A 24,940-nucleotide genomic window follows, 5' to 3' on the forward strand; every position below is an offset into this window, starting at 1 on the left:
AAAACTGTGGTACCACGACAAACTCAAAATTTTAAACGAATATTTAACAACAAGGAAACCAGTGTCATCATTCGAGATTAATGAAGGAGCCAGTACATCAAACTCGAGCCAAGATGTGGACATGACATACGAAGTAAGTGATGATGGCATTTTATCACCTCTTCCAAATGAGATTGAAGAAGTTGTCATTGAAGATATGTATGAGACACCTATTAAAAAAAGAAGAAAGGCGAACGGGACTATCGGTATCGGTATCCGATAAAGCCTCAAATGCTTTAGATAGCATTGCAAATGCAATAAGTGTGATGAATAGTGAAGACGAAAACACTATTTATGGTAAATATGTGACTTTTAAACTGAGAGACTTTTAAAAATAAAAAACAAAAAAAGATTGTTACAAGTGAAACAAAAAATAGATACCATTTTATTTGAAGCTCAACTGGAAGAATTAGAGTAAAAAAATTGTAATTCCCAGATTCTAAATGTGCCGGTGGGAGATGGCTTCTGTATGCTGTATGAGAGAGAAAGTATTCGAAATAATGAAATAACACATTTTATATTATTTGTTTTTTCATTATTTCGAATACTTTCTCTCTCACACACTAATTATATAACGGCACATGAACGCCATCCCCCACTGACACTGACACGTTTAGAATATGTGCACTGTAGGTAGTTTATAATAGGTCTAGTTGATAAAAAATACAAAAAATACAATAAAAACTGGGTTTTATTAAATATGAATTTATACATGTACAATACTATTTTAATTACATAAAATATTCGTTTTGTCAAGATACTGAACCTTTATTCATAAAATGATTTTTAAATTTATCTCATACAGATAAAGCAATTTCTGCTGGTCTATTATTTGACCAGCTTTTTTTTCATGTTTAATGTGTGGTTTAATTCATGTTTAATGTGTTTCAGATGCTTCTGATGAATTTATTGAGAAACAAAATAAAAATAGCACTGATAAACGAGATACTGTTGACAGTATTAATAATGAGACGATTAAAGAAACTTTATTGAAATATTGCAATTGTTCTTGTACACAAATGGGAATTGAAGTATATAATCACTTGCCCTTAGAACTAGATTTCACCAGGTGCCAGATATCACAGATGTTATAAAATATTATCTAAAAAAACATCAACCTCTGATGCAGAGGGCCCCTTTGTATTAAAAGCTGCTAAATTTATTTCTAGATAAATAATTGCAAATCGGAGCGAATGTCAATTTAGTATCCGTACTATTTTAAAAGATTTTGATGAAAATGAATGACCTCTAATGAAATATATACAAAACCATTTAATTAAAATATTTGGAGATCAAATTATTATTCATTCTTCTAAACATGGACATTTGATTACGTTCAGCGAAGCAGGTAGAAAATCACTTTCTGAAAGTTTCTACAAAAGTCGGTCCTCTGATAAAAGAGAACAACGAAAAAGGGTTGTTCTTGAAGCTTCAAAAATTATACTAAAAAATCTGAAAAAGCAAAGTATTGTGTAAAACAAACTGCTATTGCCCATGCAATTATGTCGTCAACGCGCCCAAAATCGTTTGTTTATCTGATCTCTCTTATTGGGATAGCAATTACATTAAATAAAAACTATGGACCGAAAGAACTATAGACATTTTGAATTCTTTGGCATTTTGTGCATCTTATAAAGATACATAAGAGAAAAAAAAGTTGGAACCTTTCTACAATTTGTTTTCGATAATGCCGATCACAACATTATTATTATTGATGGTCGAAATACTTTCCATTCAATGGCTTAATGAAATAATCATTTTACTCGAACCTTTAATTTTAGTCCAATCTAAAAACAGAATTGAAGAATTAAAACAAATTACTTCTTCACTAACAATTGGTGAATTTGGACATGATGATGTTAAATATTTTGAAAAACCACTGAATTCTGGTTGGCAATCGGTTGTAATTAAAAACTTAAATGAATTACACCCTATAACAATGAATCCAACATTACATAAAAAAGATTTCTTATGGATTTGTGAAAGAAAACATCATTCTCAGTATTTTATCGGATGGCACGGATTTATGGAGCACATAGCCCAGCACTTGAGATATTCTAGAAATATAATTAATTTTTTGCCGTTCGTAAATGCACCTCCAGGTAGCTATGACACTATATAGACAGTTCTTGTAAATGCCCATTTACAGTGTAAAGCTGCAGAACAAATTCATACCCTTGTATCACAAAGCTCGAGAAAATGTGGAATATTGCAACGATTTGTCTACCGTTATTCCTAGATTGTATATGGGTATGCATTTCATACTTTGATGTCTTTCATTGGTGCTATGGGATTCATTATGGAAGGCAGTGCAATCAAAGAATCTTTCTGATAATTATATGCAGAAAATCCTTCCGACAAAATTTTGAGTGGACATGCATATGCGCGAGCAGTAAGAGGGCATATACTAGTAGGACCAATAATATCTGTAAAAGATAAGTTAAATACGTTATGCGAAAAACTGCTCATATCTGGATTCAAAAAAACTGAATTAGTATTTTAGGAGGAATACCTTAAAGTTAGGAAACCCTTAGCAGAAATAATAGACTTTCGTCAAGGGGAACATAATACCTATCATAATACCTATTATGGATACCTACTTCCGAGCGTTGTATCAATGAAAACAAAATTACGAAATTTAAAAATGTCAGCAACTATAAAAACATCTTTCAATACCTCTGGATGCAATTAACCGCTTTTCCGAGGAAAGGTTCAGTAACTGTTTTATTCTTAATGCAGGATCCACAATTTAAATTGATTTGAATATTAATGATTTGAGATTTAAATATTTCATCTACATAACATATTTTCATAGGCCTCGCTGTTTGCCATTTGATCTTAGATAACGACTGACACTTTGATTTGTTTTGCCCATCGGATTCAGGTTTGACTAAACAGTGGTACAATAATATTTCATATTTCACTAATTTTTATTTTTAATTTTTAGGTATTATTCAATTCCAATCAATACGTTAATTTCCTGCTTCTTTCTATAATACATTTGCTACTTAATACGAATCTTTTAAAGTATACAACCAACCATACATCATGTAGTGTATCCAGTTCTCATATCCATTCCATATCCACTGCATGGCACCAATTAACAACTAAATTTAAAAAAATTTGGTTTTTGAAAAAAAGTTTGAATTTGTGAACTGGATTACACAATCTAACCATCACAAAATTTATATTTCTTAATCACTCCAATTTCATTCTCTGGCTTACATTGTGCTTCTGTTTCGTTGTGCTTGGGTTCGGTGTTCAATTTATATTAAATTCTTGTAATATAAAGTTCACTATGTAGTGACTGTACACAATATTTGTCAAAGTCATATCAGTTGTCATTTGTTACTTACTTGAACACTACCCAAAATACGGAACTGTCATTCATTGTTCTCACATTTTCTTGCCAAGATGTAGTATCCGGCAAATTTTTGCTGATTTTTGATCTGTTTTTCCTTCGTCCAGTGTGTGTTTAATGTTATAAATAATAAATAATGTTAATAATAATTATAAATAAGTCTTTAAATTACCTAATTTCTTGCCGTACAAATGCTATCTACATTTTGCTGAGATATCTTCCTGTTTTGACGAAGTAAGTCCACGTTATTGTAAATTTTTTGTCCAACATCAACTTTGATTTTTTGTCAAAGTTTTTCCACTTATTTCTTTTGTTACAATGGCGTTCTTTTGGCTTATTTCAGATACCCCTGATGATGCTAAGTTAGCGAAAGTATACTTGGTCAAGATTTGATTAAACTATATGCTCGAAATCTGCCTTTATTCCTATAAATTCAATTTAAATTGTGTTCGTACAATACATTTAAAGATACATATATTACAGTTGAGTCCAGGAATCTTTACCCGTGCGTCATTAATACCTGGCGAGATAAAAAACATATATTTGATAACTCAAATTTTAACCTTTAATAGGGCAGTAGCTACTTACTGTCACTTGCTGTTGCGTTTAGTAAATTTCAATTTCCGACTTATCATCGACTTATTTCGTATGCTTTAAATTTTAAATGATGACGCACGGGTAAATATTTCTGGACTTAATTGTACACCTAATGCCTTTACGAAACTAGCCAAGGACGAAATCCACGCATCCTCACTGTTGCTTGGTGGCCATAGGCAGGTTATAAGTCAACGACCAACACAAGCGACATGGCTTTCGTGACAAGGCTTTCCCTCGACGGGAGGAACACTTTTCTGGACCAGGCAGTTACGAATTTGTTAGGATATGCTACTGTTGACCTGTTGGATAAGTTCTGCTTAGACTTTATACATCCAGACGATCAAACTCATATGATAGAGTTCTTTCTAGGTGAGTCTAGTGAGAATCAATACTATGTAGATGATAACCAAATTTTGTTTTTTTGTTTCAGATCACCCAGACGTGAGATTTCATGTACACCGTTTGGGCACCTAAAAAACGGACCTGCACTTGAAGGAGTGCCACGACGGCAATTTTGAATATTTCGAATTTTTTTTACAAATACTGGATATATAATAAGGATGACGGTTTAATTTAATTTAATGTACGAGTCATATTTTGTTAAAAAAAAAATCCGGAAAATCGGCCTGTTTTTCCCCTTGTCACAGTAGACTTCCCCCTTAGAGCTTTTCAGCAAGATACTTTAGAAAATTTGTTCTGGTTAATTAGAAGCTAAGTGTGGCAAATGCTATAACCACCTTCAAAGCTTTGGTTATAAATAATTTCATGTCTTTCCAGCCACTTAAAAGCAATTGCGAAAAAGATGTTAGTGAGGGAGCATTAAAGACACCTTATGTTTTTTAATAGGTGAGATATTATCACGTTTGGGACCAAGGACCGGAACTGTTTATTAATGTTCGATTAAATGTATTTGTCAACAAATTTACAGTAGAACCAAAAAGAAGATAAGATAGAGGGGTAAGATGATGATGGTACTGAGAGATGCCCATAATCGCCAATTATATAAATGTGTTTATGATTAAAGGTATTTACAGACAATGTAGGCAGTGCAGGCAGCCAATCTGTTACACATTTAGTAATGGAGCTATTTAAAAGCCTTGATAATCAATGTAATTAAAGAAGTGCAAAATATTATATTAACTGTTGTAGTCACAGTATGCAACCAAGCAGGATCAATTGCAGCAGCAGTTTACGCATTATTCCACGAAACTCAGAGGGAATATTTATGAGTAGGGCAAGAATATAAATATTTTGGATTTCTTGTTAATGGCAACAAAAATGTTCCTCTCTTTGATATCTTACCATGTTCGGTGTTCCTTATTTGTTCCTTATTTCCCTGGAGTATTAGTGATATTTATTACTAAAAGACTATCTAAAACTGTAATCTTGCTGAAAGCTTTACAGAGAAAATGCAAAATGTATAACCCAAAAAAATGTTTGTTTATTAATTAATCTTCTATTTTGTCTTTTTAGGAATACAAAGTTTGAAAACAACCCAAAATACGAGACGTTAAACTTATTACATAAGGATTTACATTTTGAGCTTCATGGAAAGAAGCGCATTGCTAAATGGGACCATATAGAGCAATTTTACCAGCTTGATACATTGGAGCCCTTAAGAATTTGCCCAAGATTAACAGATAAACTGCTGCAAGTCTTCAGTCACCAAGTTGGAAATTTAATGGTGAAACTTTTAGAGTGGATTAAATACTCTGATATTATAATTTTTTATTTATTTATATGTACATTTCATTTTGGAAGCTCAAGTAAATCTGGGTAGTGAATTGGCAGAAACAGGTCATATAATTTTATTTTTCGATCAACTTTTCGATTTCTTGAATTCCTGTCAGAAAACTACTCCCGTACGCTAACCTTTGAAAGGTGGTGTTACATTGTAGAGATACGAAATAATCGATGGGACTATCGATTGTTATCAATAGTTCGAATAATCGAGAACTATCGATAGTTCTGTCAAACCATCGATAGTGAACTTCCGTTTCCGCTCACGCTTATCATCTTAAGCCAAGCCAAGCCGCACCCCAGTTGTTTTGTTTTGTTTACTTTCTAACAGTTTACAGTTTGGTTATGGTTAGTTGTTTGTTTACTGAGTTTACAAATTACAATTTACATGTCCTGTCCTCAGCTGATGAGCTGAACGCTTATTGCAATTTAGATAGTGTGTTCTAGAGTTCCGTGTTTGTCCCATTTTTTTATTTCAGGGTTGCTAAGGTTAAAGCGAGACTATTTGCATCATCTCAAAAATGGATAAGTTTGTGACCAAGACCAAATTGGGAAAAAGAAAAAGAGAAGATAAGTTTCTGTTTCAAAATTGATTTAAGCCTGGAGGACTTAGCTTAGTTTGATTTTTATTATTTTTTAAGAAACCAGCAGCATGAGTTTTACAAGTACAAGTAGTGTTATATTACCAACAGGAACAGATCAAGTTGCATCAACCTCTTTCGTTCAGGTTGTTCTATTTCCTGACCAAGATATTCACAGTCAAGCACGAAAACGAAATAAAATATCAGGTGTATAGAAGTACTTTTCGAAGTCAAATGACAAAAAACTGGCCAGATGTTCTCAATGTGGAAAGGAATACAAAACTTGTAAAAACACCACCAATCTTTCGGATCACCTAAAGAGATTTCATCCTCAGTTAATGACAAAAAGCTCACAATCACTCCAATTAAGTATGTACCATCATTTTAATTTGTAAATTTGTATTGTTTTAAGGGGGTATCCTAGTGTAAAAGTACGAAACTCATATACTTTTTTGGGAATGTCTAAAATAAAAAGTACTGTACACATTGTTTTAAAAATTTGCATGAGCATTTATTGTAAAAAGAAGTACATGTAAAACAATTTTTATAAAAAGTATTGAAAATTAAACGATTTATGTCCCATCTACTGGTGCCGTGAAAATAAAACCACAGCTCCACTGCTGCAGTGATTGGGACTAATAGAGATCCTGAAACATAAATTTTCACTAGTAATACCACTAGAGGTCAAATTATTTCCGGAAATTTTTTTGAGATCATGAATATTTTGAAAATTTCCCGAGTCGCAGACGAGGGAAATTTTCTAAAAATATTCATGATCAAAAAAAAATTTCCGGATATTAATTTGACTTGCGTGGTATTCGGTAAGAAAATTCCACACCAAATTTGCATTTGAAAATCCAAAGCTGCATGAACAGATTAATAGCGCGCCATAGCTTTGTCAGCAATTATTTAGGCTTTCAAATTCGTAATTTCTACTCATTGTAGTTGCATGGGAATACCATTTCAAGATAGAAAATAGTATATTCTTCAATTTTACCTAAGTTTTGAGTAACTACAAGTGATAGAAAATTATTTTTTTGGCGTTTTTCTTAACGTGCGTTATGCGCGTTTTAATGGTATGGAATTCATAACCAGCGTCAGCAAGCATCAATCATAGGAGGTTGTGATCATTATATTTTGACACTTCAAAACATCAAAAAAAAACTCGCGTTTTGTTACAATAAATAATATTGCACAGTCAGTAAAACCAATAAAATTCTTTGTTTAAAAAATGAATCGATTTGAAAATCATACAATATGCAAAATATGCGTGAAATTATCTGATGTAAAGATCAATCATCGTACCATGGCTTATTTATTTGAATTAATAGAGAATTGTGGCTTCAACTTGAAGAAAGAAAATCTGTTCCAAATTGTCCACGAATATTTGCGTCTAAACTACGCAAAATTGAAAGTACTGAATGGGAAAAAGGTAAATAAATTAGTGTCTAAATATTATATATATTTTATTAGACATAGAAACTCAATTGAAAACATTCAAAGTCCTGCATTTTCGCCATTAAGAAGAGAGGAGGTGTCCGAAGAATATAGAAAACATCTTAGCTTTGTAACTAAAATGAATCAAAACTAAATTATGTAAACAAATAAAAACCAGTCTGTCAAAAATGTTCTGTTATTGTAAACGTCAAAAAATTTCCACTATAATTCGCTGTTGGGTACCCCACGAGCAAAAAATTTCCGATAAAATATCTCCGTTGCCATGGTGATCTGTCAAAATAACGTATTTTGATTGGTTCAAAATTACAGGTGTGGAATTTTCACTAGTAATACCACTAGAGGTCAAATTATTTCCGGAAATTTTTTTGAGATCATGAATATTTTGAAAATTTCCCGAGTCGCAGACGAGGGAAATTTTCTAAAAATATTCATGATCAAAAAAAATTTCCGGATATTAATTTGACTTCGCGTGGTATTCGGTAAGAAAATTCCACACCAAATTTGCATTTGAAAATCCAAAGCTGCATGAACAGATTAATAGCGCGCCATAGCTTTGTCAGAAATTATTTAGGCTTTCAAATTCGTAATTTCTACTCATTGTAGTTGCATGGGAATACCATTTCAAGATAGAAAATAGTATATTCTTCAATTTTACATAAGTTTTGAGTAACTACAAGTGATAGAAAATGAATCAAAACTAAATTATGTAAACAAATAAAAACCAGTCTGTCAAAAATGTTCTGTTATTGTAAACGTCAAAAAATTTCCACTATAATTCGCTGTTGGGTACCCCACGAGCAAAAAATTTCCGATAAAATACCTCCGTTGCCATGGTGATCTGTCAAAATAACGTATTTTGATTGGTTCAAAATTACAGGTGTGGAATTTTCACTAGTAATACCACTAGAGGTCAAATTATTTCCGGAAATTTTTTTGAGATCATGAATATTTTGAAAATTTCCCGAGTCGCAGACGAGGGAAATTTTCTAAAAATATTCATGATCAAAAAAAAAATTCCGGATATTAATTTGACTTCGCGTGGTATTCGGTAAGAAAATTCCACACCAAATTTGCATTTGAAAATCCAAAGCTGCATGAACACATTAATAGCGCGCCATAGCTTTGTCAGAAATTATTTAGGCTTTCAAATTCGTAATTTCTACTCATTGTAGTTGCATGGGAATACCATTTCAAGATAGAAAATAGTATATTCTTCAATTTTACATAAGTTTTGAGTAACTACAAGTGATAGAAAATGAATCAAAACTAAATTATGTAAACAAATAAAAACCAGTCTGTCAAAATTGTTCTGTTATTGTAAACGTCAAAAAATTTCCACTATAATTCGCTGTTGGGTACCCCACGAGCAAAAAATTTCCGATAAAATACCTCCGTTGCCATGGTGATCTGTCAAAATAACGTATTTTGATTGGTTCAAAATTACAGGTGTGGAATTTTCATGAAATATAAGGTATTTTCTATACCATCAAATAGGGATTTTTTGATAGGATAAAAAATGTCAATTTGGCGGGTTTTGAAACTGAAAATGTTTAAATGAAAAAATATTATTATATAAATACAAACAATATTAATAAAGTAATTAAACAAATTTTATTGCTTAATAAAAAAATTCTTCTAATTCAGACATATGTTATGTATACATTTTAAAGTATAAGACTTAAAGTCATAAATATTGGCAATATCATTTTAAATTCTTCTAATTTAAAATATATAATGTATGTTTGAATTACCGATATGAATGAGTCAGATTAAATAATTAGAAGCATTTTTTTACCAAGCAACAGCATTTTTGTTTAATTAATTAATATTTTGTATTTTGATAACGACTTCAGAGGTGAAAGTCAAAACGTCATAACATTATTTTTCAAGTTAAATTGTGGCTTACTTCCCAATTAGAATAGTAAATTTGCACCTACAAGTAAAGTTTATTTTTAGCAACTGCTAGTGTAAGCACAAGCCATTCTGAATCATCTCCAGCAGCAAGCACGTGTTACGCTTGAAATGCTACAATTGCTACTGTTGTATTGTTAATTATTGAAAATTCATGTAAATACAGTATTCACTCACAGAATATTAATTGCTCAAATATATGTGGTAGTATATAATTTATTCTGTTTTCCAATAGTAAATAATATAAAGTTAAAAATGATTTTAATTGCTTATATATTAACAGCTTAATAACGGTATCTTTTATATAGCTTGATAAAGTTTGTTCAGATGTGGATGTAGTTGTATCTCGTTGCCAGTATGGGCCATTCCACGAACATACGCCTGTTTTGGATTACTTCGACAACAAATATTTTACTGTGCAACATAAGAAGTACGAAAGTAAATGGCGCTAATAATTATTCCAATAAACAACAATGTAGGAGTTCGAGTTTGGCAAGCGAGGCGAGAGGTCGTGTGGCAGGTGTATTGGCGATAAGGTAATTTCGAATTCGAAACCTATCACAATAAAAACACCGGTTTTTTAAAAGACCTATCGTTATCGATAATCGTTAAACTTAAAAAGCGTTCTTGTGCGAAATAAAAATAAACTTCTAAGTGTATAATAATAATATTTATATTAGTGCTGAGGTTAACATTTAATTTAAAATGGCCAGTGGCGGAACAGGAACAATCCGAAAGGAAACCTATAGAAAGAATGAAGAACTATCTGATAGTGGCGACGAAGAATCTAAGAAGAAAAAATATAAAGAAGATAAATTATATTTTGAAAAGAGTAACCTGACGAGACGAACACCGAATAAAAGCAACGACACAAATGAAGAGATGATAAAAATGATGCGGGAAGTTATGTGGAAAAATGATGAAATGATGGCAGAAATAAGAACCATACGGAAAGACCAAAAAGAAACGATGGAATATATTAAGGAGCTGAAAGAAAAAAACGAAAAATTGGAAGAAGGTTTAAAAATGGCAAACAATAGAATAGAACAATTGGAAAAAGATAGACGGAGAAATAATATAGTATTAAAAGGCCTAACACTAGATGCTACCGACGGAAAGCCTGTAAAGGAGTCAGTAGAACACTTCATAGGAAGAAATCTGAAATTAGAGGTCAGACTGAGAGGAGCGGTGAAGATCGGCGACCAAATCTTTGTAGCAGAAATGGAAAACCTAACGGATAAGATGAGTGTACTAAAAAACAAAGGAAAACTGAAAAATCTACAGGGACAAAAGGTGTATATAGAATCAGATTTAACAAGAAAGGAAAGGGAAATACAAGCAAAAATTAGGAAAATGGCAAAAGAAGAAAAAGACAAAGGTAATACTACGAAGATAGGATATATGAAACTGGAGATTAATGGAAAGGAGTGGAAATGGGACCATAATAAAGAGAAACTTATACTAACTCACAGAAATATCGGGGAAGGGACTTCAAAAAACTAAAAGAAAATAATGAGACCGGACCCACAACAATGACAACCAAGGCAATGAATGGGAAAAGCGATAGGGAAAAGATGATGCAAAGGTAAACAAGGATGAAAATAGGAAAAAGGGGAAAGCTAGATTGCAGAAAAAAGGAGAGATAAAAATGGGAACATGGAATGTGAGAAGCATCAATGGAAAAGAGGAAGAACTGGTAGAAGATATGATAAGACAAAAAATAGAAATACTAGGAATAACAGAAACGAAGATGAAAGGAAAAGGTCTTAAGAAAATACACAAAGGATATTGGTTACTTTGGGTAGGAGCGGATACAAAAGAGAGAGCAAAAGAAGGAGTCGGGATAATAATTGCACCGAATAGACTACAACACGTTATAGAAGAAACATATGTTAACCAGAGAATATTATCGGTGAAAATTAAACTGATGGACGAAGAAATATGGACAATAATAACAGCCTACGGAGTAAATGAAGATGCAAGAAAGGAAGAGAAAGATAAATTTTTCGAGGAGCTCCAAATGCAAATTGATAATGGGGAAGAAAACATAATTGTAATGGGAGATCTAAACGGTAGAGTCGGAAACAACAACAGCGGAATAGAGGAGTGCATGGGAAAAGAAGGAGAAGAAATGCTAAACAGAAATGGTGAAAGAATAATAGAAATATGTATGGAGAATAAACTAGTTATAACAAATACAAAATTTAAACATAAAGAAGTACACAAATACACGAGAGTACAAGACAGCAGAAACGAAAAATCAATCATAGATTACTTTTTGGTAAGCAGCAACAAATGGAAAAGAGTACAGGATACGAAAGTGAAAAGAGGCTCGGAGATTGGCAGTGACCACCATCTAGTAATAATGAGAATGAGAACAACAGAGGAAAAAGAAGAAAAGAGAAGAAAGGTAGTAAATGAAAAAATAAAAAGTTACAAATTAAAAGAGGAAATATATAAGAAGAAATTCCAAGAAAACTTAGATAATACTTTGAAAGGTAGGGCAAAAAATACAAATATAGAAAAAAAATGGGAATATCTAAAAACCAGCATAATCAAAGCAGCTGAGGAAACTTGCGGGAAAGCAAAAATAGCAAACACTAACATGAGGAGAACAGAATGGTGGACGGAAGAAATACGAGAGAAAATAAAGAACAAAAAAGACAAATGGAAAAGATACCTAAGCACAAAACACCCGGAAGATTACGAAGCATATAAAGAAAAAAGGAAAGAGGTTAAAATAGCGGTGAAAGCAGGAAAGGAAAGGTCATGGGAGATATTTGGACAAAAAATGACAAAAAATTATAGGGAAAACCAAAAACTCTTCTACGGCGCATTAAAACAACTCAGACAAAAGAAAGAGCACACGATGCCGAATATAAAAGACAAGAATGGAAACGTACTAACAGAAGAAAAACAAATAATGGAAAGATGGAGAGAACATTTCAAAGAGCTAACTCATGTAGACAAGGACAACATAGGGGAGATACAAGAAAGGAATGAAGAACAACAAGTGGAATCCATAACAAGAGAGGAATTAGAGAAAGCAATAGAAAGAGTAAAACTGGGCAAAGCACCAGGCAAGGATCATATCACCCCGGAAATGATAAAATTCATGGGGACAGAGGGAATGGATAGCATGAAAGAACTAATGAATGATATCATAAATAGAGCAGAATTACCAAAGGACTGGAAGAAAGACATTATATTACCAATACACAAAAAGGGAGACAAGAGAAACTGTAATAATTACCGAGGTATCACCATATCAAGTATCCCTGGGAAGGTATTAGCAAGAATACTAGAGACAAGAATAAAAACACAAATAGAAACAACTATGGAAGACACACAGTGTGGATTCAGGAAGGACAGAAGCACGCAAGACCTAATATTCACATTAAGACAAGTAAGTGAGAAGGTAATCAAGAAAAATAGAGAGATACATATGTGCTTCATTGACCTGGAAAAGGCGTTTGACAGAATCCGAAGAAAGGACGTTTGGAAGACACTAACAGAAAGGGGAGTCGACAGACACATAATAGAAGTAATAAAGGATATGTACAAAAATAATACAAATACAGTAAGAACCAATAACGAGGAATCCAGAGAATTTTCTACAAGTCAAGGCGTCAAACAGGGATGCGTGCTGAGTCCACTGCTATTCTCAGTGGTACTGGATGAAGCGATAAAGAAAGCCAAGAGAAGAATGAGAAAACTAACATTAGGATACTGGCAAATGAAACAGACTCAACTATCGGAGCTACTATTTGCAGACGACATGGTATTGATAGCAGAAAACAGAGAAGACTTACAGAACAATCTTGAAATCCTAGAAGAAGAACTATCAAACATAAATATGAAAATTAATACAGAGAAAACAAAAACAATGATAATTTCAAATACGAGGAAGACACACGCAATAGAATTAGACGGGAAACAACTAGAGCAAGTGGAATATTTTAAATACCTAGGAGTAATAATCGAATCAAATGGTAAACAAGACATGGAAATAAACGAGAGAATGGGACGAACAGGAAGCTTATTTAACACTATGAAAACAACATTTTTTGGGAAAAAAGGGATACCGGAAAAAGTAAAAACGGCAGTCGTTAAATCAGTAGTTAGACCAACAATCATGTATAGCAGCGAGACATGGACATTGACGGGGAGACAAAAATCCAGAGTCAATGCTATGGAAATGAGGTTCCTGAGGAAAATAGCAAACAGAAAAAGGACAGACAAAATACGAAACGAAACAATTAGACAAAACCTAAAACTAGAACCAATCAATGAAAAAATAGTAGAAGGACAACTTAGATGGTTCGGGCACGTGTGTAGAATGTCGAACGAGAGGCTAACAAAACGAGTGTTCGAAACGAGAGTGCAGGGGAAAAACAAAAGAGGGAGACCAAGAGTTATGTGGGTAGATGAAATCAGGAAAGAAGTCGAGAAGAAGGGATTGACATTGGAAAGTGCAAGAAACCTAGCGCAAGATCGGAAAGCATGGAGACTACAATGCCAAACTCAACTCCACCAGCCTTACACCTAAAGGTAGAAAGGCTTAGGACTAAGTAAGTAAGTAAGTAAGTAAACAACAATGTAATTTGCAATTTACTTTCGTTCTTCTAATTTTGCACAGTAAAATATTCGTTGTCGAAACAGGCGTATGTTCGTGGAATAGGGTATATGTAGAAAGCGATTACGTTGGTAGTGAAATCTGTAATAAATAAAAGATCATACCTTAGAGTGTTCCTTTAAGATTTGAAGAGAACTACTGACCTTTCTGTTGTTTCGGTTAGATCTGTTCTGGTTATTATAGCCTTTGGAGGTAGGAAGCCTCTTTGGTTTAAAGAATCCAAAAATAATTATAGTAAATAAATGTATAAAGACAATGTTTACATGATTGGTAAACATAGGTTAAGGTCACGTCCTTGTCTTGTCAAGTCATTGTGTCAAAGGTTACAGTAGTACCAGAAGTAAATTAGTACATAGAGTACCCTAAAATTTATTAAACATTTAGTAATTAAGTAATTGTTGACAGAGCGATGACACAGGACAAGGGCACGAGGCCTCATGACAGGGGTTAGGTTAGATAACCAGAATAGAGCAATGACTTTTAATTATAAAGTATAATTATTTAATCAAGTACTACAACAATTGATAAGACTTTAAACATTATTACAAACCTAGCTTTAATGCAGATTTCAAAACATGAGTTGGTAATTATATTTTTCCTAGTGTCAGATTTAACTGACATTTGCACATTTCCTTCCTTCAGATGGAATTTGACTGGTGATCTTGTAGGAAGTCCTACTTCTCTTAGTGAGAGGATTTACACCACAATTTTTATCTGAAGTAATCTTGGAAAGTATGAGCTTATTTCTCAAATCCTTCCTAGATATTTTGCAAAGTTTCGAAGTGAAACCTACAATTTTGGCCACATTACATCACATGGCCTTGTTTGTTTGGTTAGTTTTCCGCTTGTTTGGTTTTCGCTGTGTCCGTTTTCAAGGTTTGGCATTATTCTCCATTTTGTACTGGACTGGAATTGGTTTTGGGGCAATAATTAGCAGCTTATCGTTGGTTCCGAACAGATGAACACCTGAATCTGTGGTCTTGGTTGGTCCATTTGCACTCAGCAGAAGCCCCAGATACCACCAATAGAGTACCGCACTTCAAAATCAATTAAACTTGGTGGCTACGGACTACGAGCTTAGTGGTAGGACTAATTATACGCAGTAATCCACTAATCAAGATAGGCTCTATCCTTATAATTTGATTGTATGAACATGGCCTAGTCAGCTTGAGGCCCTTCCAGTGTCACATTTTCTAAAAAGAGAAATTGCGTCAGAATATGAACTTACTATACATAGTTTTGAAGGTTAATTAAATAAGTGCACAATTAAGTGTATAATAATTAGAGATAACTTATAGTAGAGTTTTGTCTATAGAACTAGGATAAGAGGTAGTAATATAAATGTAACATACCTAAGTAGAATTTGTAGCAAGCTTGAGATCAACATAATTTAACAACCATTTTCACTTGTAAGCTTGAAGAACGTTCTAAAAGTACTAAATTTGTTGATTCCATACAGGGTTATATAATTCAGATTCTCATAGATTAATTCCACCGTCTGGATATAAATCAGTTTCAATCGTTGCATGTGCATCATTTTCATTTTACTAAACGGTAACATAACCAAACTCTGTATGTTTAGTTATTGAAATGTCAGTAGTCAGTGTAGGTTAGGCAATTTCATTACTTTATGCAAGGCGTTCCGTTGCAACTCCAGTGGCTTAACTAGAGGCTCTGGGTTAATAGTAAATAAAGCAAATAAAGGAAATTATCAAATCCTAAAATCTTTTATTTTTATTTTTAATTTACAATATGAAATTTTTACACAAAAAAAATTTTTTTTCCAAAATTATTATTTAAAAATGTCTTAATAATTATTCAACAAATTATGAAATAATTAAGCAACACACTCGTTCTGTCAGTCCCTTTTTCCGTAAAGCCCAACTATATGATAATAATTCTCTCAGAAAAAAACCTTTAGATCAAGCTCTGATCATGATCATCTGTAAAGATTTTCAACCATTCAGCAGTGTAGACGATGAAGGGTTCAGAAAGTTTGTAGAGTTATTAGATTCTCGAAACAGTCTGCCAAACCCTGACACCTTAAAAAACAAATTATTAAAAACTATGTATAATGAAATTGCCAACACATTAAAAGGTATATTACATATTATTGTATATTAGAAAGTATTAAATATGTCGCAATCACCACAGATATTTGCACATCTGTAGCAAATGAGTCTTTTATATGTGTATCTTGTCACTTTGTAGATTCTCAATTTGAATTACAAAGAGTAGTTTTAGCGACCAAGGTAATGTGTGAAAGTAAAACTGGAGAAAATATTGCAGAAGTTTTAAGGGAAACTTTTGAGGAATGGGCTATTTTTGAAAAAAAGTATCATGCATAGTTACAGATAATGCATCTAACATGCTAAAAGCATGTGCAGGAAAATTTCAAAATGGATTCAATTTAACCACTGTTGAAGAAGTGCAAAGATATTTTCACCTTTTTTTAAATCTAACCCCACAGCAACATCAAAATTTAAAGAACAGAGGCAATTTTGGAGGGATACATATGAAACAAATAAGGAACCTTATAAACTGCTCCAAGAAGTTCCGACTAGGTGGAACGGTTACTTTCATATGATTAAAAGAATATTACTCACTTCTGAGCCATTAAATAATACCTTATTAAAATTGCGCAATGCCCCTCAACCATTATCAGCTGATGACATTGCAGTCATGAAAGACTTGGAAAAATGTTTGTCAGTTTTTGAGGATGCCACTCAAAAGGTGTCTGGCTACAAATATGTCAGTTTCTTTATTAATTCCAACTAGTTTTGATATCTATAATTTTTTAAGTGGCTGTGACATATTGACAGAAATTGGGTCAGGATTTCATGATGGCCTTCTAGAGCCAGTCAAGATTAGACTTTTCCATATGAGGCTAGAACTGTGCCAAGAATTAGTACTATTTTAGATGCTAGATTCAAAAAAAAAGATGGATTTAGAAGTGTTACAAATGCTGAACAAGCGTCTTGCTTCTTAGAGCAAGAACTAGGAGTTATTATACATGAACGGGGACAAACAAATATAAATGATGAGAATTCCACGGAAGACACTCAGCTTCAGACAACTAAAAGCAATTTAGCAGGCTTTAGGAATTTGGAGAAGGTCGTAGATGACATTCTAATATACGATGAAACATTTCGTGAACACTCTAATAGAATTATAATATTTCTTGATACATGTAGAGAAAAAAAAAAGATAACTCTTAACCCTGATAAGTTTGTTTTTGCCCAGAAAGAAGTGGAATATGTCGGATACATCGTAGGAAGAAATGGAATAGAAGCAGATCAAAAAAAAAGTATGTGCCATCCAAAATTTTCCAACACCAACATGTTTAACTGAATTACGCTCATTCATGGGTATGGCAAATCAGCTGTGAAATTTTTCTAGCGAAATATCTAAGCTGGCATCAACATTAAGAGACAAAAAACAAAAAACCATTTTGTTTCGGGTTCAGTACATGATGACGCTTTTGATAAAATTCGTGAAGCTTTGACTAAACCTCCAATCTTAGCCCACTTCAATCCACTATTACCAACCGCGCTTCATACAGATGCTTCTTGATCAAATGGCCTTGGTTGTGCTTCTGTAAAAACACAACGAAAACTGGAAGCTTATATAGTGTGGGTCAAGATTGATGTCAGATACAGAAACCAGATATGCTATGATCGAGATAGAACTTCTTTCTATAGTATGGGCAGTCAAGAAGTGTAGGCTATATTTGCTAGGTTTTAGTGAATTTAAGATTGTAACAGATCACAAACCGCTCTTATCGATATTAAATAGTTTGAACATTCAAGACTACAACGTCTAAAAGAAAAATTAACAGGGTATAATTTTGTAGCTGAGTGGACGAAAGGCAAAGACCATCGAATCCCAGACGCACTCTCAAGAGCACCAATAGATATTCCATGTGAAGACGAGTTAGAGGGAGAAGAAGCAGCTACACAGCTGAAATCCTTCATTATTCAACGAATTGCTCTAGTTGATGGTAATGAAGAACTAATACAAAACTAACATCTGCAAGATTCGTTATTAACTGACTTAATTAAGGTATCAGAAAATGATGAAGTATACCAAATGCTAAGAGATGCAAAGAAAAATGGGTTTCCTGAGGTAAAAAAAGAAGTTCATCCTTCACTGACACCTTACTGGAACATTAGAAACGAGCTTAGTTGTGATTATGGACTAGTTTTAAAAGGCTACCAAATTGTCATTCCTCTATCTGCTAGAAAAATGATCCTAGACAGGCTACATGACTCTCATCAAGGAATAGAACGTACAAAACGACGAGCCCGACCAACAGTTTACTGGCCGAATATGAATAATGACAAAAAATACCATAGAGATGTGTGAAGCATGTCAGATTATTAGGCATTCGTTACCTAAAGAAACTTATTTGAGCGATCTTCTGCCATCACTGCCATTTCAAGATGTCTCAGCAGATCTTCTTTCTTGCTCTGGAAAAAAATATTTAGTATACGTAGATAGATTATCTGGGTGGCCAATAGTATGCCATTATGTAAACCGAGATCCAACCAGTGCGGGAATAATTAAAGACTTAAGGAAAATTTTTGCAGACACCGGTATACACCTACGTTTACGCTCGAACAATGGGCCACAATTTAAATATTTTCTCAAGAAATGGAATGTTCTACATTGCACATCTAGTCCACACTATCTAATATACACACAAGATTTATCTAATAGCAAGAACCTCACATCAAAGAGGCCTCACTCCTTTTCTAGACCGCCAGAATATTTGGCGCATTGGCGGTAGGCTCAAGTATTCCGACTACAATTGCAATAAAAAACACCCTATTTTAATTAATGGAAATCATCATTTTACAAAACTACTATTTTCTCTTGAGCATGAACGTCTTTTTCATGCAAGGTCTCAGCTTCTTCTAAGTACTATACGGAAGGAGTACTGGCCCATAGCAGGCAGGAATCTTGCGCAAATAACTGTAAAAATATGTATTAAATGTTTTAAATTTAACGCTAAGACTATCGAGCCCTTATGTCTGATTTGCCCCGGGAGCGCGTAAATCCTTCTAACGCATTCACTCTAGTGGGAGTGGACTATGCTGGCCTTTTTCAAATTAAAGATAGAAAAGACAGGGGATCTCATATATCAAAACGCTATATTGATTTATTTATCTGTCTAGCCACGAAGGCGGTGCATTTAGACCTAATCTTAGTCTAGGCGTCAGAGGGGTCACCGTGTCCTTTTCAATTCTGATGGACAAACTCAACGGTTTCTTATGGATTTTTGGCTGCTGATTACGAATTTCGAGGGTGGATTTCGATCCGAGTGGTCAAAAAATTGTTATAAACAAATTAATTCTTTATAAATTGTTTACAAGGCTCTGGCTCATAAACTAGAAGAGAAAAAAAAATGTTTCAAATAAAATGTGTTCCTTAATAAAAAAACAAAGAAAAAAAGGTTTACTAAAAAATACCATAATTAGAACTTAAGATATTGTAAAATTAGTGCACAATGCAAATTGCAAAATAAGTATTTTTCGAAGCTTTATCGATCGTAACTCGACTTCTACGTATGCAAATGAGCCTTAGAAGGTCTAGTTTTAAAGCTTAATTAACAGGCTTTCAAACAAAGCCTGTTAAATTACTTTATATTCATTTGTTTTAAAGTAATACCCGTTTAAAGTTATAATTTTCGCTGGAAGCGGGACTATATTGCTGAGTTACAACTCCGCACCAAGTGGAGGATCAACAAGGGGGAACTCACTCTAAAATTTCTGCTTTAAAATTTAAAATTATAGAGCGTGTAAGAGTGCTTCAAAACAAAATTATTGTGGAATTTACGGTAATTATAAATAACTATTAAAAACAAAATATTTTTAGCATACAAACAGAATAACTAGTAAACCAGAATCAAGAACTGATTAATGAAATTTCCCTTCTAAAGAAACAAGTAAATGCGGCAACAGCAAAGGTGCCTGCAATGGAAAATACAATTTCGGCCGTAAAAAATATTTTTTCAAGAAATCAAACTAAAAAAATTAAAAATAACAAATTATTCGAAAGCTATATAAAAATGCATTTAAAATCGTAGAATACTCCAGTTTTAGCAGGAAAGATAAAGTATGTACTTTGTTATTTGACGAAATGAAAATTATGACACAAAAATGACTTTTTCCATCCTATCCGAGGTCATTACATTTGTAGAAAAAGCAGGTGAGTACCAGCATCATATTTGGACACACATATTTATTTATAATTTTTCTCTAGGCTTATGATTTGAGTGGTGGAAATAGAGCCTTGCAGAATGAATTGGAAATAACGGAATCCAAACCTTTAAAAACCCACACACTTGTGAAAATGTTTGTTTTTGCTGACGTGCCGCACCTATTAAAGCTTATCAGAAATCATTTTGTGGACGAAGGATTTATTTTTAATGGAAAAGAGCTAAATAAGGACTGTGTTGAATCTGTTATTGATGCTACAACAGGTTCAGATTTAAAAATTACTCACATAATAGACAAAGAAAAGGTCAATGTGAGAGGAGCTCACAGGCAGAGAGTAAAATATGCTGCAAAATTATTCTCTCATACTGTATCGAAAGCAATTAGTAGGTGCGGCATGCTTGGTCTTATCAATCAAGACAAAAATTGGACAGAATTGGCAGATTTTTTAAATTGGTAAGTGTTACAATTTTTAAGGGCGACATTAATTACAAATTGGTTTTAACTTGTTGTAGGTGAACGACTGGTTTCACATATTCAATGTGAGCGTTCCTGTAAGCGACACTCGAACCAGAAACCGGGCATATGGTTTGGCGCTAGGTCAAAATAATGTTTTGCAAAGAATGTCTGAAATGATTGCAACAATGCGAGTTAAAGGCAGGAAATCATTGCTTCCGTTCCAGAAAGGTAACGCAATATATCAAAGTAAAAACATACTAAATAACATTACAAAACGTTGTAGGTATTCTTATAGTCCTGTCGCCAGGGGGGTACAACGGCCTTCTTAATTCAGATGGACTTAACCAAGTTTTTTTTATGTATTTTGACCCGTAGAACACGAATTTTTTGGGTAACAGTTGGTCCGGATGTCGATAAGATTGTTATAAACAAAGAAGTTGAGGAATTACATAACAGCGATTTCTCGCAAAACAAAACTTTTTTTGTATTTTTTGGGTCATTCTAACCAAAAAATGTTATTACAAGTTTTTTCGTAGGATGCATAGTTTTCGAGATAAACGCGGTTGAACTTTCAAAAAATCGAAAAATTGCAATTTTTGAACCCGAATAACGTTTGAATAAAAAATAAAATAGCAATTCTGCTTACCGCCTTTAAAAGTTTAAGTCAAATTATATCTGTTTTGAATATTTGCATTGCTAAAAATTTATTTTTTGATTGTTAAAAAAAGCTATAAACACATAGTGTTTCCCGTGCCTAATACATGCGTTTTAATGCATGCTACTTAGAAATAGCCCCGCTTGCACTTTTACCTCCTCTACGTACTCGTTCGATTTTAAATGAGAAATCATTGAAACATCACTCAAGCACTAGGTGTTTATAGCTTTGTTTTAACAATAAAATAATACATTTTTAGCAATACAAATAAATAAAACCGATATAATTTGACTTGAACTTTCAAATGCGGTAAGCAGAATTGCTATTTTATTTTTTAATCAAAAGTTTTTCGGGTTCAAAAATTCCAATTTTTCGATTTTTTGAAAGTTCAACCGCGTTTCTCTCGAAAACTATGCATCTTACGAAAAAATTTGTAGGAACATTTTTTGGTTAGAATGGCCCAAAAAATACAAAAAAATGTTTTGTTTTGCGAGAAATCGCTGTTATGTGATTCCTCAACTTCTTGGTTTATAACAATCTTATCGACATCCGGATCAACTGTTACCCAAAAAATTCTTATTCTACAGGTCAAAATACATAAAAAAAAACTTGGGTAAGTCCATCTGAATACAGGAGGCCGTTGTACCCCCCCCTGGCGACAGGACTATTATGTCAAACAAGGCTTTGCAATTGCTGCTTGAAGATGTAAACAAACGATACAATATTAACTACATTTTGACGAGGCGCTAAACCCAGATCCGTTGAAGAATTTTTTGGGAATATAAGAGCGAAAGGTGGTTTAAACGATCATCCAACTTCTTTGGATTTTAAATCTTATTTAATGGGAAAAACGAAGGTGCTGTTTCTGATTACAGTAATGTTAAAGACGATGGTACTCCTACATTAACTATAAGCGGTAATATGGTAGAAAAGCTCTTCAACAACGACAATCTTTGACACCAACCCTACGGATATGAATGATGGACTAGAACATTTAGGAGGATTTATTTGTAGCAAGCTTAAACGCAAGTTACCAAATTTGACTGATCAAAGTTCGACGTCTTACACCTGGACCGATCATTTAACAGAGGGTGGACTATGTAAACCATCTAACGAATTTATGGCTCACTTGAAAAAACTAGAGTACATTTTTCAAAACCTTAATAGACATTTCAAGTCTGTTGTCCTTAAGTGTTGATATTGATTGTCCTCAAAATGCTAAGAAAGTAATTTTCGGTCACGTATGTACTTTCGTATAAAAGAATTTAATAAAAAAATAATTTTAGCACGTGCTAATAAAAGAATAATTCAAAAAACTATCGCGTAATGTCCATAGTTTTATATTTTTAAAATAAATTGTTTAAGAACTGTTTTATCTAAAGACAATTATTTTAACTTTGGGAATTTTAGAGGGCTACGGTGCTGCGATGCGGAAAGCTAGTAGAAAACTACCGCTTTATTTTCCTCAGGACATCCGTTCGCAGATGTTTCTTGTCATATTGGAAGAGCCAAAACCTGAGACTGAAATAAACAGCAGAGAAGAACAAGCCAGAAATGCTTTTTTGGGGCTTCGTAAATTTCTGACTAATCGGAAGTTGGATTTCAACCTGAGATACAAGATGCTAAACTGTTACGTTGGGCCTGTTCTCTTGTACGGAATGGAAGCATGGACGTTAAAGGCCAGCTCCATTAACAAACTTGAAGTCTTTGAAATGTGATGCCTGCGACGAATGCTTAGAATATCATGTACGGACAGACTCAGAAACAAGGACGTATTAAGAACTGGTTTCCAGGATAGGGAACTGTTTGATTATGTAAAAAGTAAGAAGACTGCATACTAGGTCTGGACCCCGTGTATAAAAAAAGTTGATTAATAGCAAGCTGAAAATTTGTTAATAGCTTAAGGGTGTCTAGTCAGATAAACTTTGATATATGGGAACACTGGAACAAGGTCAGTTTTAATTGTGGAACAGGTTAAAAATTTGTAACGGTCAGACCACGAAAACGGCACATTTATTTTGTCCGACAGAACAGACTTAAACTCTCCGACCAGAGATTAAACTCTCATGCAAAAATCAGACTGCTATTTATCACCTGTCATAATTCCTGTCATTTGACATATTCTACATGTTCCACTCATTAAAACGCCCATTTGGTGATAAATAGCAGCTGATTTTTGCATGAGAGTTTAAGTCTGTTCTGTCGGACAAAATACATGTGACGTTTTCGTCGTCTGACCGTTCCAAATTTTTAACCTGTTCCACAATTAAAACTGCCCCTGTTACAGTGTTCCCATATATCAAAGTTTATCCGACTAGACACCCTTAAGCTATTAAAAAAAATTTCAGCTTGCTATTAATCAACTTTTTTTTAATACGCGGGATCCAGACCTATACCTAGGGCACATTTTACGAAAAGAACGATACATTTTTCAGCAACTGATACTCGACGGAAAGATAGAAGGTAAGAGCCATCTAGGACGTAAAAAGATGTCATGGGTGCATAATATTCACTAATAGATAGGAATCAATAGCGATGAAATGCTTCGCTACAAACAGAATAATTTAATCCTGACTATCTAACATCTCACGTGGCAAGATAATGTAGAAATGCACGGCATCTTAAGTAGAATAATTAATTAGCAAGAATATTAACGCGACCGCAATATTTATTTTTAAATCGGCATTGGAACGGTTGTTTTAAGTATCTAAATTTAACCATACATAATTAGTGGTAGTAGTACTAAAAACAATCGTTCCAATGCCGATTTTCAAAATAAATATTGCGATCGCGTTAATATTCTTGCTAAATAATTCTTCTGCTTAAGATGCCGTGCATTTCTACATAATTATTATGCATAGGTACAGTTATATTAAAAAAAAGGTACAAGTATTAGAAAGGGAAGTTAACGTCATCCTATTTGTGTACAACCGGCTGGGATTTTTGGAGGTTATCAAATGTCATAAGTGATCAAAAATGCAACTCATAGACGTCAAAGACGTTTAATTTGATAGAAGGTTTAACGTTACGTACAATAAAAAATTAATATGCCTCGTCATTTAAGTGAGATTGAAAAGGCTCAAATAATTACGAAAATGGAAGAAGGATGGTCAATTCGTGCGCTAGCAAATTTCTATAATAGAAATTTGAAAACAATCTTCTAAATTAAGCAACGATGGGTCCAACAACAATCATTAAAAAGAAAAGTTGGTTCAGGGCGTTCCAAAGTATCCACTCCTCAACAAGATGCTGTTTTAGTTCAATTCTTAAGAGATAATACATTTG

Source organism: Diabrotica virgifera, chromosome 9 (genome assembly GCF_917563875.1).
Source record: "Diabrotica virgifera virgifera chromosome 9, PGI_DIABVI_V3a".
In the NCBI taxonomy this organism is placed as follows: Eukaryota; Metazoa; Arthropoda; class Insecta; order Coleoptera; family Chrysomelidae; genus Diabrotica; species Diabrotica virgifera.